Source organism: Erpetoichthys calabaricus, chromosome 5, assembly GCF_900747795.2.
Source record: "Erpetoichthys calabaricus chromosome 5, fErpCal1.3, whole genome shotgun sequence".
Classification (NCBI taxonomy): Eukaryota; Metazoa; Chordata; class Cladistia; order Polypteriformes; family Polypteridae; genus Erpetoichthys; species Erpetoichthys calabaricus.
The window spans coordinates 230,341,982-230,360,327 of NC_041398.2; the positions used below are offsets into that span (position 1 = coordinate 230,341,982).

At 40.3% G+C, this 18,346-nt stretch overlaps 1 protein-coding gene across 2 annotated transcripts in view; it reads left to right on the forward strand.

Moving 5' to 3' along the window:
- Nucleotides 1-4,563: 4,563 nt before the first annotated feature.
- fstl5 (follistatin-like 5) overlaps nt 4,564-18,346 on the forward strand; it is a 1,175,110-nt gene continuing 1,161,327 nt past the window's right edge. The window contains exon 1 of one of the 2 annotated variants that reach the window (XM_028802632.2): nt 4,564-4,885. The gene's annotated coding sequence lies outside the window, so the exon portion shown is untranslated. The remainder of the gene's footprint in view (nt 4,886-18,346) is intronic. The other variant, XM_028802633.2, reaches the window with a different exon arrangement.

Consider the following 18,346-nt stretch of genomic DNA (forward strand, 5'->3'; position numbering starts at 1 on the left):
ACAAAAATAAATTGTATTGTATTGTATTGTATTGTACCTCCGTTGAGAGTTGCCCACTGCCTCCTGATTCTGACTCATTAATGAAAGGCAGTGGACTCCCTTTTATGCCAGACCTGTTTTCTGGGAAGCACTTCTGGGCCACAGAAAAAGTAGGGGTGTCCTCCCCTTTTTCAGTACATAGGGACCCCGACAGAGCTGCATTTCTGGACTCCATATCCCAAGTACCACTGCGGGTGTTCAGACTAGGTTCGCATATTAGGACCACTGCCACCTGGTGTATAGAAGATGGATCAGGTCCCAATTCTAGGCTTCTGTTAGTCTGTCCATTAAATGATACTGGCCGGGTACAAAGTTATTGCTACTTCCCACCATCCAATTCATTTACTGTTCCGCTCTGGCCTCCTATCCGAGTGATGAATCCTCTTCCTTCCCAGCAGAGATTCCCCTTCTCCACAATATATATATGAAGCATGAAAACAAAGAGGATTGATATAAGAACATTTATGTAGGTAGAATACCCAGTATAATAAAACATAACCACAAGTATTACCTGGTAGGTAACCACCCAAATAATCAGATTGCAACTCATACCTTAAAATGTAATACTCTGATCTTCACCCTGTCAAATAAGTGCACCGCAGTGGTGCAACATCAGAGGTTTTGCCTCAGGAGGTGACATCCGAGGTTTGTGTACACCTGACGAGCATCAATAAGGATGAAACACATGTTGTGTACTTTATGTATTATTTGGCAAATACTGTATAAGCACATATATTGTGTCCTGCGGTGGATTGGCACCCTGCCCGGGATTGGTTCCCTGCCTTGCGCCCTGTGTTGGCTGGGATTGGCTCCAGCAGACCCCCGTGACCTTGTGTTCTCTGTCTCTCTCCCTCAGCCTCCTTCATGATCCCCTGTGGGAATCCTGGGCACTGCTGTAACCCAGGGGGCATGTGATCTAGTGGTAGAGGGGAGACAATGCCCTGTGCAGGCTGCTTCCTCCTGTCTTTCCACTCCGACAGCATCCAGGTCAGGTAAGGCTCCTGTGTGTCCCTCAAAATCTATCTATCTATCTATCTATCTATCTATCTATCTATCTATCTATCTATCTATCTATCTATCTATCTATCTATCTATCTATCTATCTATCTATCTATCTATCTATCTATCTATCTATCTATCTATCTATCTATCTATCATAGGACCAAATAAAAATATCTTATCATGATGGAAATTTCATTATAACGAAAATGGGGAAAATACATATACTATTGTGACCAAGGTCTCTAATTGCGGTGGTGCAAGGACAGCTATGCAGTTGCTCTGCTGTGTCTGGTGAACAGTAAACCAAAGACAATTATTTGGTTGTCGTCTGCAGGATCAGGCTTATGGCGTGATGTGCTTGTTGCATGATGTTTAGAATTGTTAACACCGGGCTTTGACCTGCTCTTCCTCGGACTCTCCTGACCTGCCACGGTGGTGATTCTGAGATGCTGAAGATGGGAGCTAAAGCAGGACGACTGACTGTGTCTCTAGTCCTATCTCATATGTGTGAGTGCTGAAAAAACAGCTTGAGACTGTACCTACCTTCTCTATACAGTAATACAGTACCTGTATCGAAACCCGGGCTCACCTTCCTGTCTCTCATGCAACTCTGTGACCCAAGCTTAACAATACCTGCATAAAAAAGCTCTTCTTTCTTTTATTTTAATTTTAATTTTTTAATATTTTAATTTCTTATTTTGTCTTTTATTTTTCTTCTCTTCATTATGTAAAGCACTTTGAGCTACTTTTTGTATGAAAATGTGCTATATAAATAAATGTTGTTGTTGTTGTTCTTAATTTGCAAAAAACATCCATCCATCCATCCATTTTCCAACCCGCTGAATCCGAACACAGGGTCACGGGGGTCTGCTGGAGCCAATCCCAGCCAACACAGGGCACATGGCAGGAACCAATCCCGGGCAGGGTGCCAACCCACCGCAGGACACACACAAACACACCCACACACCAAGCACACACTAGGGCCAATTTAGAATCGCCTAATCCACCTAACCTACATGTCTTTGGACTGTGGGGGGAAACCGGAGCGCCCGGAGGAAACCCACGCAGACACGGGGAGAACATGCAAACTCCACGCAGGGAGGACCTGGGAAGCGAACCCAGGTCCCCAGGTCTCCCAACTGCGAGGCAGCAGTGCTACCCACTGCGCCACCACGCCGCCTGCAAAAAACATTTTATTTGAAAATGAAACATATGATGTAACTTTTTTTTTCAGTCTAAACTGACGTCGTTTCTCACTTTTTTTGTTCATTGTAAAAAAAAGTTGAGAAGCGCTATGACACTCAGAACAGTACAGTATCCATACACGACAGAACTACAAACATGAATGCTCGGTGGAGCACTAACTCAGAATTCGACCATGTGTATGATGTTGCGCCTACACTCACCGAGACTGCCTGAGACCGAAACTTTTGCAACAGACTGTCATTTTCTTTTGGTTTAAGAAGGAAGAAACAGCCTGTTGCAGGGTTCCCGAGACTCAGCAAAAGTGTATGCATGGCATTAAGTATTTATGGCGTCGTATTTATTATCTTTGGTGGCCATTTTTGGTTGAAAAAATTTTCATGATACTGAAATGTACATGTTGTTAATGTTACATCATTAAACAAACAAAAAGTATTTGTTATTCTGAAAAATTCGTTACTTTGGTAATTGCCATAACGGGATTTGACCTGTGTGTATGTATGTGTGTGCATATATATATATATCTTATAGTATATATCTTATAGTAAATATAGTATATAGTATATATCTTATAGTAAATACTGTGCTTGCAGTCTTTGTTTATTTTACCTAATGCAAAGTGCATTGTGTTTTGATGTGGGATTGCACACTTGCTGACGTAATGGCCTTCTCAGTTTCCACTCTCATGTCCCTCTAGGTTTCTCTGAATATGGATTATTCATCACTATCATCTCTCTCTCTCTCTCTCTCTCTCTATAAATATATATATACTCGTGCATATATATATATATATATATATATATATATATATATATATATATACACACTGTATTTCTGCCTCTCTCTCTGTCTTTCCTTTGTTGTATTGTCTCTGTCTTCAGTCACCGTTACTTTGGAGGTCTCTCCTCTTTCACCCTGCCCTGGCATCATTCAACTTTTGACTACCTTTCTGCCTTGGTCTTACACCCCTTGTAGGGGGCAGAGTTGTGTTTTATTTTTATTTTTTTGAGCTAGACAGTTAATGGCTCCTCGTTTGTAAGTGTGAAAGAAACAAAGGCGTGGGTGCGGTTCAAATGAGGTGTCTCTTGTGCTTCGACTTCCACTTTAAATGTTTAGTATTCGAGTCACATCACATTCACATTCATGATTTGTGCATGTAACTTTTACTTTATTACCACAGGTTATATTGATGCTTAAATACAAAATCTTAAAATTATATCGTAAAACCAGACACATAAGATACACTGAATACGGATATAGGCGTAGTTGTTTTATTTGACACCATGATCACCCTACTGTAAACTTAGCATTAAAAATAGTTCAATTTCAGCTCTTTCTTTAATGTTGGACTTTTACCGTTTGGAAATACACCGCTGGTCCACTGACTAAAGAGCTGAACTTTACCAGGTTACAGGTTCATGTCCCACTTTTTCTCGCTATGTCACCCAAGAAAAATCAATTACCCTGCGCGTGAATCAGACGTCAGAATACGTTACGACATAAAGCCATGCCGTACTGTAGAATGTACTCTTCATACACAAAATATATAAAAATGTTTATCTGAAATGTACCATAAGACGGAATGTACGCAGGTTTCTTGGAAATATTAATAAACCCGACATATAACTCTGCCAAGTCGAACAACAGCGGCTTAGCTGCACGTATTTAATAGGGCAGTGACTCGTATGCCGTTAGCGGTTCCGTTTAAAGATTTCTGCGACATTTTCCATTCTTAACACACCTTAGTTTGGATATCTCGCCTGGGTACCTTGAATGGCGAGATTCGTTTACTGTAGAGGAGCTCTGCTCTTTTCATGCCCACTTGTAAAGTTTCGTTTCAGTGACCAAGGATTTCTCGCAAGAAAGCACTTTCAATTCTTATTCTGATACCTCTAAAGGTGGTGCACCGAGCCCGCCGCCTGAAAAGCAGATCTGGGGATTACGGTGTAAAGGAAGATTTCACAGAATCATCTCGTGACTCTCTAGTCTTCCACTGTCATATAACTGATCGGTTTACGATGTCGCCGGTTCTAGGGCAGGCACGATGTTAAATTACAAATCTTGTTCGCATTTAAAATGACAATTGAAAGATAGAAAATGTAGGTTTGTATTTGTACATACAAATGTAATAATAAATGACAATAAAATCCCCTACTTGGCTTCGTGCCTACACTTTCATTTCTCTCCCGGCTTCGCTGTGCGTTTTCCTTGTAGAGCTGAGAATCTAACAAAACAGCTGACTGTTATGATTCTGTTTCCCTGTCCGGGGTTGTCGATTGGTTGGCGCTGTGATTGTATGCAAATGAACCCGGGACGCTGCCAGTTGGCGAGGTTAGAACTGTGAGCCGCGGAGACGGCGCCTGAGACCCGAGAGGAGGCGAGCGCCGCTGTCGCAAACGGAGCTGTCCTTTATTTTACTAGTGCTGAATTGTGGATTTTGATCGACATTTGCCTGCGGATTTTTTGTGCTCTTTCAAAGGAATTATCACGTTGGTGAACTTCAGTCTCAGAGCTACACATTTTTATTGATTGAAAAGCCGAAAATAAAGAGTGCATTTGGGCTCATTATTACCTGCAACTGTGGTTTTCAACTCGTTGGAGAATTTCTTTCCCCTGGATTACTTTGAAAGTGCTCTGTCAGGTAAAACTGCTGATAATCTTTTGTTCAAAGATGTTATTCCACCCCGCCAATTCTGGTTGTGGACTTCTGTAGAATCGAGGAAAGAAACACAAGCGCGTGTTCATAGTGTCTCTCTAAACTTCATATCAAAGGAAAATTGATTTCCTTTTAAAACACACCCGCGTCAAATGCACGGTATTCTGTAAACGTAAAGCGTTACTAGCGTTCATTCAATATATCTGATAACTGCAAATGTACAAAAGCGGTGGTTTCTTCGCCAAATTGGTCATTATCTCATCTTTGTTTATACCGTATTTATATCAAACTTTCTCGGTGATATTTGTTCGCAAAACAGGTCCGTTGATGCGACGGAGACTGTAACGAAGGGCACCAGGAAGCTTATATCACTTGCAGGAATCTTTAACAATCGCCGTATAACTTTGCTTTTATTTGTTTATGGAAATAAAGATATTCTTCAGAACAAACACGTTAGATAGACCGATTGCAACAGCTGCTTTAAAATATTCGCACATTGTGCATGCAAATAAGAGCACCAATCTGAGGTAAAAAGAAGGAAGCTGCCTAAGCCAAGAACACAAAATACAACAGAGACTCACCCTATGGCTTCGACTTAGCATGCAAAGCCGATAGCCGGGAACCTGTTGTTACCTGCCTCGTATAATTGGAGACTATCGACTTTACATTTCCTAGTTTTACAATCTAAGTAATTTACACATCTCTATAGCCAAAAAAAAAGGGAAAATATGTTCCATTGATCTGGACCATTTAAACATTCTAATTATCGGCCAGTCATCTTCATTTTGCCCTCTTCTGTTCTATTCCTTTAAGGTCAAGTGTTTCTTTCCTCTCAGTTACTATACCCTTGTGCATCTTTAAAGGTTGCAACTTGGTTATTATTTCCCTTAGAGCAATAGTATTTGATGTTATTATCGTCATCAGCCGACAGTACCCAAGCAAATAGCAGTGCTGTGCTGTAGAAAATACTTAAGGCAGTGCATTTTCATTCAATGAAGTTTTTCTGAAGGAGTTTTGGGCCGATTCCGCTTGTTTGTGCTCAGTAGTGGTTAACAAATGCAGAATCTGATCATTTGGTATATGTAAATTTAATTATACAATTGTGTGGGGCTGAAGTCTTTTACCTGTATGTAATTTATTTGAACAAGTTTGAAAATGGATGAATGGATGTTAACCTATTGCTTTCTGTTTTTTTCCCTGCTGGAAAACTAATTTTGACAAATATGCATGTGAACAATTTGAAATGAACATCTGGATTTCCTTTATATGGCATTTTTATAATAGCAGAGCATCAGTAAAGCATGTGCTTGCAGCAAATACCAGTCTTTGTAGCATATGAACCAGTAACAGTATGTCAGAATTTATTTTTAATAAATACTTAATAGAACTGCCATTTTATATTTTAATGTGTTCCATAAAGAAGTCAGGGCAAAATGCAGCATTTTTAATTATTAGCTACTGTATACTTAGCAAATAAGGCAAATGTTTGGTTTTGTTTCTGCCATGGTCCTCATTAGTCTTTTAAAACAGTAGTAACATTTTTCATTGTCGTATGTATCAATTTATCCACAGTCTTAAGTTTTTGGAATGCTGGTGGGTAAGATGACTGGCCCGGGTTTTAGTCAGTTCCCTGCTTTTAGCAGCCTTCAAGCCAGCGGTGGTTCACTAACTACAGACAACCTTGAAATGATTTTGGAAACTTTACGTAGCTGCTGGCAAGCTTTGCAATCGGATCTGATTGGTTTCTCTCGTGAACAGGGAGGGGATGGCCTCAGAAGGCACCCAGACCTGATTCCGCCCTTGAGGCCATGAGTGTGCTGCACATACAGTGATAGAGAATAGAAGGAGGATTCCAGAATAAGCAGAAAGCGTACACAGAATCGGGTCAATTGATGCTAATTAGAGGTTCTTCAACTGGGTGCTGTGTGCTTAAATTTCTTGAAGCGTCTATTGTTAGGAATCAATACGTTTAAGTTATTAAAGAACATATGCTGGTATTAGAGAACTTGAGACTCCTCTACTGAAATATATAATGATTAGGATTATGACTAACTCAGCTCTAAGCTTAACTGCTTTTGAAAAATAATATGCTTGCGGCAAAACACCAAGCTGAGAGTTTGTATAGTTGTTAAATGAGTTATACCATCAGTGTTTTAGTCTTAAAACATAGCTTTGTCATCTATAGTTGAATTTATTAGGCAAAACTTTGAAAGCATCCATGCCTCAAAGTGTTATCTGCTTGAAGCCTGTCACATTAGAAGCAATGGGGAAAGCAGTAGGGAATGAACCAGCAGCTTTGTGGTGTACAGCTCAATAAGCCACACTAGCTTAAACGATTTTGATGACAAAGCAAAGAGGATTCTAGGTCTTCAAGGATGGTGGCCTAGTGGGAGAGGTATCGCTCTGCAAGTAATAAGGTTAACATTTCACTTCCCCTCATTAACTCACAGGGACGCTATACACAAATGTACAACAGTTTAACCTGACAGTGCTGTAAAATGTTGGAAATCTGGAGTTCATTGTTCAATTTGCTTGAAATGTTTAGCTACTTGAGATGGAAACATTAAATAGATGTATATAGCAGCATCTTGCAGACAATGAGCCTTATGCATTGATGTGAATGTAAAGGTGAAACAGGTTGCATTTATTAGCCAGATGGTGCCAGCCTAGGGTGTAAGTTTTCTAAAAATAAAACAGTTCTTTTTTTATAGGCGGTAATCCTAAATGTGGTAATGCAGTTGTAAGGGGCCCTGAAGCCAGAGGTGCATCATAAAACACGTAAATTGGTTTAAAGTTACTGCATGATAGTGTAATAAGTCATTAATTAGGAACGACAGAATTTCCAGCCCAGGCCACTGACATAGTACCCTCACACATGAGAATTCCGGTGGGCTTGCACCTTCTGTTATGTGGCATTAAGATGTAATGAACAGAAAACAGTCCTTAACGTCATTATATATCGATTGTCATCTGTGGTTTACCGAAGGTTGAGCTGTAATCTCGTAGCCCAACAGTTGAGCTGTAGTCTCATATTTAGCAATACCTCCATGCAATGGCTTGATATTCATTGTTTATGCAAATAAATCAGGAAAGTGTGTGCCAGCAGTTTAGGAACGGCAGATGTTATGCCACTTATTATTTTCTCTGAACACCTAACTATTAAAAAAATGACTGTAGGGCCTTTCATTATTAACAGATGGCTGAATTTGTGAATGATCTATAGGTTTCTAGAATAAAAAAAATAAACTATTACTATAGAGAATATCCTTCTGTTTCCTTCTGCGCTGAGACGTTTATTTCACTGCTCAATATCTTTAGTAATACTTTCTTCCCTTAAAGTAGTGAGGCACTGCTGCCTCACAGATCTTGAATTCTGGGTTCAAATCCTTGGACTGATTACAGTATCTTCAGTTCTTATTATTACTTATTATTGATGCCTTTATCCAAGGTGACTTGGAATATTTAAGATATAATTTGTTTCATTTCTCTTTGTGTTTTTTCCCAATTGGAGCACAGGCAGGTGAAGTGACTTGCTCATGGTCACCCAGTGTCAGTAGTGGGATTTGAATCCACATCCTCAGAGTTTGAAGTCCGAAACCTTAACCTCTATGTCACTCTGCCTGTGTTGAGTTAATAGGAAAGTCTACAATTTATCTGTATGGATGTGTGCATGGCTGGATCCTCTGCTGCACTAGAATCCTGCCCAGGATTGGTTCCTGTCTTGGGTCCATTCTGCTGGGAAAGGCTAAGGACCCCTCTAAACCAGGCCTAAATTAGATTAGGCAGGTTTTAGAATGCTATGTTACTTGCAAAAATCCAAATCCCTTCCTTCCTTTCTTCTTATCTATCCAGTCATGTCTATCCCTTTTAATATATCCTCCATAAATATCAAGTCATTATTAATATTCATCTTTATCTGCTGGTGTGCTGCACAATATATCTAGATTTAGTTACATGCTTCAGTGCTCAGAGTCTGTCTGCTGTGAAAAGCGCTCTAGTAGTGTAGCATTGTGGAAATGAAATTTTATTAAATAAATACTGATTGATTGTTTGATTGACTGATTGATAACCTCATGGCTCCATACTTCAGTGTTTCGTTCCCAAATCACTCCCTCTCTGTGTGGAGTTTTCATGTTTTTCCCTTCTGAGTTCATTGTACAACGGTAGTGTGATTTCTTTACACATCAAGAACCATGAAGATTAGGTTAACTGGTGACTTTGATGTGGAAGTCTGTGTATGCGTGCCCTGTGATGAACTGGTACCCTGGCACCCTGTCTAGGGTTGGTTTTAGCCTGGGGATATGCTCTAGGTTACCATAAGATACAGTGACAAGGAAAGGTATGTAAACCCTTTGGAAATAACTGCATTTATTTTTAAACATGCCATAAAATATGGTCTGATCTTCATCTAAGTTACAATATTGAACAAAACACAATCTATTTTAACTACAGACACAAACATTATTGTATTGTTCCTTGTACATTTTGAACATATCATTTGAACATCCACAAGGGTGGGCTGGGAAAAGTATGTCAATCCCAACACTGATGATATTAACAAAAGCTGGACAAGAGTTAGGAGTTGGCTAACCTGAGGTCCAACCAATGACAGGAGATTGTAGGCATGGCTTAGAGCAATCTTTGACCTATAAGAAAGGCTCATACATTTAACTGTTCAAAAGAAGCTTCTACAGATGCAAAGCATAGTTCACAACAACATGATCTCAGAAGAACTATGATCAAGAATTGTTGATTTGCATAAAGCTGAAAAGAGTTACAACATTTCAAAGAGTTGAGATATTAACTGTCAGTCCACAGTTAAACAAACTATATATAAATGGAGATGATGGAGTATTATGGTTACTCTGCCTAAAAGTGGGCGCCCACCCAAGATGACTCTGAAGCAGGGGTCTCCAACTCCAGTCCTGGAGAGCTACTGTGGCTGCAAGTTTTCATTCTAACTCTTTTCTTAATTAGTGACCAGTTTTTGCTGCTAATTAACTATTTCTCTTTATTTTATTTGACTTTTCTTGAGACTCTGACTGCTGAATTGATTCTTTTTTCCTTAAACGGCACCTAGACATTAATTTGATGTAAAGTGAGCCAACAGATGACCAACTAAGTTGGGGCCTCAAACTCCAACCAGCTTCACTTCATTCAGTTTCTTAACTTGAAGCCAATTCTCGTTGCTAATTAAACCCGTTATTTAATTCCATGGCGCTCGTTCTGCCATGACAGACATTTCCAAAACTATTGATTTTCGTTTTTAAGAGTGCACTCAAAATGTTTTGTGGACCTGAGCAAATCAACATTACTGAGGCCTTCACCTTTCTTTATTTTCAGTTATTGTGTGATGGACGCAGGTTGTTGTTTATGTGTGTTGGTTCATTTTGTGTCTTAAAATTGTTTGGTTGCTAATTAAGGAAAAAGGAAATAATTAAGGGACCCAAGTCTTAAGTTCTGCATCAATTAAAATTAAGGCAAACAGTTAATTAGCAGCAAAACCTGGTCACTAATTAAGAAAAGGATTAGAATGAAAACCAGCAGCCACAGTAGCTCTCCAGAACTGGAGTTGGAGACCCCTGCTCTAAAGGAAGACACAGAACGCACAGAACCCTAGTGCAACATCTAAAGGCTTGAAGGAGTAGGTTAACATCTCTATTCATGAGTTTACCATACAATAACCATGGAATTGGCATGGTGTCCATGGCAGGACATTAAGGTAGAAGCCACAGCACTCGCTACAAACCTGAAATTTGCCAAAGCCCATCAATCTCCATTTTGGAGTGGATCTGGCAGAGCCTAGACCTTAACCTAACAGAGGTGCTTTTGGAATGACCTCAAGAAAGCAGTTCATACAGTTATCTTAAAAATATGGCAGAGATAAAGCAGTTCCATAAGGGAGAATGGTCTAAAATTGCACCTGATCTTTATGCAGGTGTGAACTGCAGTTACCAGGGGCACTTGTTAGAGGTTATTGCTGCCAAAAGACGTTTTGCCATTTATTAATTCTAAGGGGCACTTTCTTTTTCCACAGCACACTATGAATGTCTGATGTGCATGTACAATAAGGACATGAAGGATTACAATTGTTTGTTTGTTATTAGTGTATACATATTGTGCTTGTGTATACTTGTGACTTAGATGAAGATCAGATTACAACTTATGACCAATTAATGCCGAAACCGAAGTCATTTCAAAGAGTTCACATACTTTTTCTTGCCATTGTACTGTGTAAAGACAAGCCTTAATAAATGAATGGATGGATGACTGGATACAAATTGGCTAGCCTTAGTGATTGATGAGAAGATTGAAGAAGAATATAAGAAGCACCATAGATTTTACAAACAAGAGGTGACCACTCAATTCATCAAACTCATTTGAAATGAGTACCTCACTGGAAGTGATTGTTCAGGTTCAGTTTCTCAGTTGTTTTGGTTGTTAGTTGCTATCATTTCACTTGTGAGTTAAAATGTTACACTGCCTGGACATAGTTAGATGGACTGTGCTCTAGTAATAAATAAACAGCTTCAGTATTGTGAAAAAAAATTACAATTACATTTGGGAATTAGTACATGGCTCATTTTAAAAATAAAGTGTCAAAACAATATTTGCTTTGTAAATCAGGATAGGTTCTAGCTTCTCTCAACCCTGATTTAGACTAAATATATTTGAAACTGGACACTTATGAATATTTATGATAGCATTCTATACTGTATAATAGAATCTCTCTCTCTCTCTCTCTCTCTCTCTCTCTCTCTATGTATATATATATATATATACTCAATTATATTATATATGTTATTTCTATATATTAATAGAAATTAAGAGATTTGACAAACGAGAGGAGACCATTCAGTCTAACAGCTAAGCTGTCCCAATAACTCATCCAGATACTTCTGAAAGGTTGTCAAGGTTCAATTGTATGCCTCAGTAGTTTCTTCTAGATCCCTACAACTCTTTGTGTAAAAAAGTCCTTCTTGGCTTCTATCCTGAATGCATTTTCCCCATAATTTTGACTGGTGTCCTTGGCATCGTGATTTCCTGTTTGGTTGAAACAATTCAACTGGAATTGTTTCTGGCTCCCCACTCTTGACGTTACGCTTCCCTCTCCCCTCGGCCTGCAGTCTCTCTCTCGGATTAACGTGAATATATCGCTCCTGCAAGTGAACTATGATTCTTAGCGCGATGAGAGAGGTCACAAAATCACCCGGAATGTTCAAGTGAATTCTAGAAAAAAAGTCCAATCTAAATCAGATAAGTAGTTCTCTCCTTTGCTTGCTAAGCAAATGTAAGATACGCCCCGAGGCTGACATGTGAGTAAGGAGGGCCCTGCCCCGTCCCCTCAGCCCATTGCCTCTCTCTCAGATTCGCGCAAATAAATTGGTACTGCAAGCGAACTATGATACTTAGCGCTATGAGAGAGGTTGCAAAATTAACCAGAATATTCAAGCAAATTATAGAAATAAAACCCGATCTAAATCCGTTAAGTAGTTCTCTTGTGAAAAGTAGACAGACATACATACAGACAGATGTTGGATTTTATATATTTAAAGATGTTCCTGTTGCCCTTGTGTTATACTGCATTTTCCAAGTGTTCACCCAGTTCTAACGCTTGTTTTTGCTGTCTCCTCAGTGCCTGCCATTCCTCCAGTTTTGGTGTCTTGTGTGAATTTTTACAGGTTTACTACCTACACTGGAGTCAATGTAATTTATATAAATCAGAAAAAGTAACGGGCCTAGGACAGACTCTGAGGTACTCCACTGATGACCTCACTCCATGTGGAGCATCCCTCTCTTACCTGCCTGTACTCTTTATCTTCTGCCAGATAACCAACTTGAGATTTCATTTTGTAGGTGTGGACACTTTTTGTGACTGAAGACAGAGAAGAAAATTAAAATTAGTCAAAACCTTTTATTAATACATACCAGGCAAGGGTAAAATGTCAGAGAAACACAGTCCTAGGACACCGCGCTTCATCTGCCTCGAGCGCAGATGTCCTTGTTCTTTTATACCTTTCTAATCTCCTGATCGTTGACCACGTAAGCAAAAAATAGCATCCTGACTCATTGTACTTTTCCAATTTTGTAAAGTTATTACCCTAAAGGTATATTTTCTTGTCACACACATCATCAAAAGAAAACTTCCAGAAAGTATACATGCTTCTTGTCACGTACGCAAAACACAAACAAGTTTCATCACTCTGTCCTATTTTCTATACACACATACATTTTGTTCAATTACATCTTTTTATGTTTTCACACTCCTCCCTTTTTGAACAAAAATGATGTGGGCCTATATAATTCTATCTTGAAATGGTTGATGAAGGGGAAGGGGGAGAGAAAATGGAAGAAGCTACACGAGACATGCGCTCCTCATGTAGCATATATGCCCTTTCCATAGAGGCGGTAAAGTACTTAGATATTATATAGCGAACCAAAGGAATAATACAACAACCAACCAGGAGGAGGAGACAAAATGTCACAACCAAAGAAATGAAAACAGATCTTATCCATTGTCCCCAGGATCCGAAGGAGGATGCAAACCACTGATCCCAGGGATTTGTAATGCCAGAATTAGTGGAAAGTTCTTTAGAGAGAGCAGTAAGGCCTGCCAATGCACGAGTTATTGATCCATCTGGAGCGGTATTATTTGGAATATATGTACAACAAGCATCACCAAACATAGCACAGACACCTCCCTTTTCCGCAAGTAACATGTCCAGGGCTAGACGATTTTGCCAAGTCATCAGAGAAGTACGATCAAGCTGTTCATGTATGCCTTCAATAGCATCTTTGGTGAAGTTAAGGAAACGTTGTTGGTTATAATAAAGGTAATTAATCCAGTCTACATTCTTATTAATAGTAATTTGGGGTATGATAGATTCAAAACCGGCTGCGACTTGATCCCTAGCTTTAAATCTGTCTGGGACACCCCTAGGGACTCCAATAGCATCTATGTATACTCCAGGGCCATGTAAGGAGATATTAGTAGGCGTATGGAAAAGGGAGCGGGTATGTCGGAAATAAAAAGGAGGTGTGGAATAATATGGGGAGTGAGAGGGAGGTAAGGATAGAAGTCTAAAAGGCATAACTAATTGGATTGGAGCACAGGTACCAGACCAGTTAGGGGGAAGGGTGGCAAATAATTTGGACCTACTGCACATCCACCAAATATCTGATCTAGGAGTGGTTTGGGAGAGAAGAAAGGAAGACAGAACGGTGTTCAGAGAAAAGTTAACCTGAAAAGTTTGAGAACAGAAAGAAAATGGTAATTCTCCTACCCATGTCGTTCCATAAGATTTGAAACATGTATAATTTCCTTCGTGAGTTTGAAACATAGGGGTATCCATGTGACGGGTGGGGGGAAAAAGAATAGATAGATTAGAACACTTTGAACTAGAGAGGGGTTTCTTGGAAGTAGTGAATAAATACAGAAAGCAGGGCAACCCCACGGGGTCAGAAATGTTAGATAATGGGAAAGGGACTGTAGCTAAATGAGGACGGGCTGCAGCGCACGCATAACAATGAGAACGATTAACTTGCTTAGCTGAATAGAGAACCCACTGCAACCACCTATTCTGATCTCCATAACCAGTTTCTACTGAAAAAGTGGATGAAAGGGTGGAAATATTCATAATCTTAACAGGAGAAAAATCTGAACCAAAAGTTGGGGAGATGGGTGTGTGTGCCAGAGAATGAGGGGTGTTAATAACAGGATTGTCAATCTTAATTAGAAATCTCCCTAAAGGGTCTGTTCCAGATACATATGCCCCTAATACATAAATACCTGAGTCATGTAAAGAGGGGTTCTTCAAAGTAATGATCAAGGGGTTACAATGGTTGTCAGCACATTCATGAGAGGCATGTCCTTTTATGATAGAAAACCGATTTTTCAAACCGTATTTTTGGGCCTCAAAAGGTTGATAACCCCAGTCCTCAGTTCCAGTGTTAGCAAAAACCCATTGCCAGTTGTCGCAGTCACTTCCCCTCATACACACGTATTTGTCAGATCCGGTCCACTGGGCTTGTCGACCAGTCCCACAGTTGATAATAGAGCAGAAATCAAACTGCACTGATGTGGTGATTCCTAACGGGAAAGTCAAGGTGACCAGGGCAGTAGACAAGGGAAAAGAAAAGCATAGTAGCACAGCAATCAAGGGTGCCATCTCTTGCAATGTGAGGCGTGAATCCAGGCAGGCAGTCCCTCAACTTTCACGGCGTGTGGTGTGGATAGAAGAATTTGGAATGATCCTCTCCACCTAGGCTGATGCCAGTGTTTCCTCCGAGTATCTCGAACCAGGATCCAGGTGCCCAAAGGAATTGGTAAAATCCTTGGAAAGGGGACTGGTCCTCCAGGCTTGATTAACCTGCTGGTGGATTTCCTTCAACGAGGTTCGCAAACCTGCAAGACTAGAGAGAAAATCATTGTCCACAGTATGCAAATTCACATTACAACCATGCCAACGGGCATGGGACGTCCGGTCAGAATCTCAAACGGCGATAGTCCCAGTTGTCGGTGTGTCCGTCCCCTTAGTCCCATTAAAGCTAAGGGTAGTGCATCCGGCCATGATAAATTAGTTTGTTCACAAATTTTTGCGAGTTTAGCTTTTATAGTGCCATTGCATCGTTCTACGATGCCTCCGCTTAGGGGATGGTATTCACAATAGCCAGGTGGTTAATTCATTTATAATGGAGTTCACAAAATGAGTGCCATTATCTGTTTGTAACTTTTGAGGGATACCCCATCTTGGAATAATCTCTTTAATTAGTGCTTTAGCTACTGTTTTGGCATCGTTGTGTTTAGAAGGGAAAGCCTCTACCCATCGGGAGAACACATCGACAATCACAAGACAATATCGGAACCCTTTAGACGAGGTTAGTTCAATGAAATCCATTTGGAGGTGTTCAAACGGACCCATTGGATTAGGGGTAACGGCGGGACTTACCTGGGTACCCTTTCCCACATTAAACTTTTGACATATTGCACAGCATCTGCAAAATTGCTCTGCATATGTAGAGAAACCTACAGCTTCCCAATGTTTTTCAACATCTTGAACCATGGCATCTCTACCTGCGTGATCGAGGCCATGGGCGATTTTTGCCATTCCTGGGAAAGAGGCTTTTGGGAGAAAAGGTTTGTTAGTGTGTTTATGAGTCCAGACTCCATCAGAGAGGGACCCTTCTTTGGACCATTTTCTCCTTTCGATATCCGTGGCTGCACTCTGTAAAGAAATAATTTGATTATCAGGGTCCTGGTCATTTCTCTGTTGGAATAAAGAAATTGGTGTGTTATTATATGCAGCCTCTTTAGCAAAGTGGTCAGCTAATTCATTCCCTTTGCTAACAGGATCCTGTTTTCCTGTGTGAGCTTGACATTTAACAATCGCTAGCTCCGATGGTTTGGTTATAACTTCTAAAAGGGATTCGATCAATTTCTGATGTTGAATGGGTTTGCCAGTACTGGTCTTAAGTTGTGCTTAAAGGTTATCTATGCAACATACTTAAACGCGTCTTTTCCTTCATGCTTATTATTACAACTTCTCAGGCCGCAAGCTGGTATCACTTTCATTAAATTAGGAATTCATCTTACCTCAGTTTCATGCGCGCTGTGTTCCAGATCATGAAACATCCGTGGCGAAATTTTAGCCCAGCGGCAACAAGGAAAAATCATTAAATTTTCCGTGGCGAGCCGTAAATTCCAGCGACAAACAAGGACAATCCACTCGGGGAAATCACGCAGCACAATTCCACAAGAAGAAAGCATTCCCAACAACAAGAAAGCATTCCCATTACGCGGTCACAAAGAACATTCTGACTTAACAAGGAAAACATACGTGCTTGAACCTTTATTCGTATCAAGTGTGCTGACCACTGCGTCACCATGCTCTTCCTTTATAGTACCTAAAATACACAACTTCCATTCATATCACAATTAGACACACATTCATATCACAATTAGACACATTCCGCTTATCGCCAAAAAACTTGTCTCCCTTCTCATGTAATATTATTAAAAGAGTATTTTTCCTTCAAACTTGATCAGGGTTTAAAAGGAAAATACTTTTGTATATCTACAAGCCTTAAACAAAAGTGGAGACATTCATTTGCGTTAAACCAATTACACAAATCGATAATTATCTTTTTCAGTTTTTAGTTAGAGCTCTCCAGTACTGGTCTTAAATCCCCTTAGTTTCCATAGTGTTCCATGATCATGGCAGACTCCAAAAGCATACCTGGAATCTGTATAAATTGTTACGATCTTCCCTTCGGACAGCTGACATGCTTGAGTGAGTGCTAAGAGTTCAGCTGTTTGTGCACTTAAGCTTGATGAAATTCGATTTGCTTCCAGCAGGCGGTCCCCTTGGACCACTGCGTAACTAGTTGAGATGTGAAGTTTTTGCTTGTACTAGGATAGAATGTACAGCGTGAGGCACTTTAACTGTTAGGGGGCTCATGAGAACTACATCCGTGCTTGCTAATACAGCTTCTGTTGTTGCAGCCACAGCACGAAGACACGGAGGAAGTGCTGCGGCCACTGGATCCAGTTTTTTTAGAAAAAATAAGTCACCGGTCTTTGTTTATCTCCATGTTGTTGCGTCAGTACTGCATTCATAAATCCCTGCTTTTCGTCCACGAACAAAGTGAATGGACGAGAATGATCAGGCAAACCTAGCGCGGGCGCAGATAAAAGAGTAGCTTTGAGGGTACAGAGAGCCTTCTCAGCCAATTGTTGCAACGGCTGTGCTCTTTCAGTAAAATTTAGAACCCACTGTCTGCAGTAGCCCAGAATACCTAAAACAGACATAACCTGTTGTTTTGTTTAGCTGCAGCTTAACCTTAGAAACTTTATGGCCATTTTTCCCCCAGAAACAGCAACAATTTCTGAGTATCTATTGTACAATCTTCTTTCCGTAGCGCTACATATCATTGGCCATCTACATACTGTATCAATGTCCTATTTCCGGCCAGACGCCTTCTAAATTTTGGGCAAGAGCTTAACCATAAACACAAAGGGCTTCTCTGTATCCCTGAGGCATGACGGTCCATGTCCATCGGCGGTACCGCGTTTGACGAGATCGGAATGTACGGCGGAGATGCCAGCCTCTGCTTCGGGAGACAAAGGATATTGGGCACGGTGCGAGCAGAAGGAGGATTTCGGGTGGATCACCAGAGGCTCACAATGGGCTATCCTTTGAAACATTACTTTAGTTATTAAATGGTCAGGAGTATCAAAAATACCTGGAGTAACTTGTAACCAGTCTGTTCTTTCAAGGCATTTTTCCACCCATGGTCCTATTTTCTCCCATTTAACAGTGTGAGATTTAGCTAAGGAAAAATATGAGGCACTATTTTGCCAAGATAATATATGTGCTGTGAGCATGTAAAATGAACAGAAGCAGCTGCCTTTGTGGATGAAATAAAAACACAGGAGATGTGAAGGGT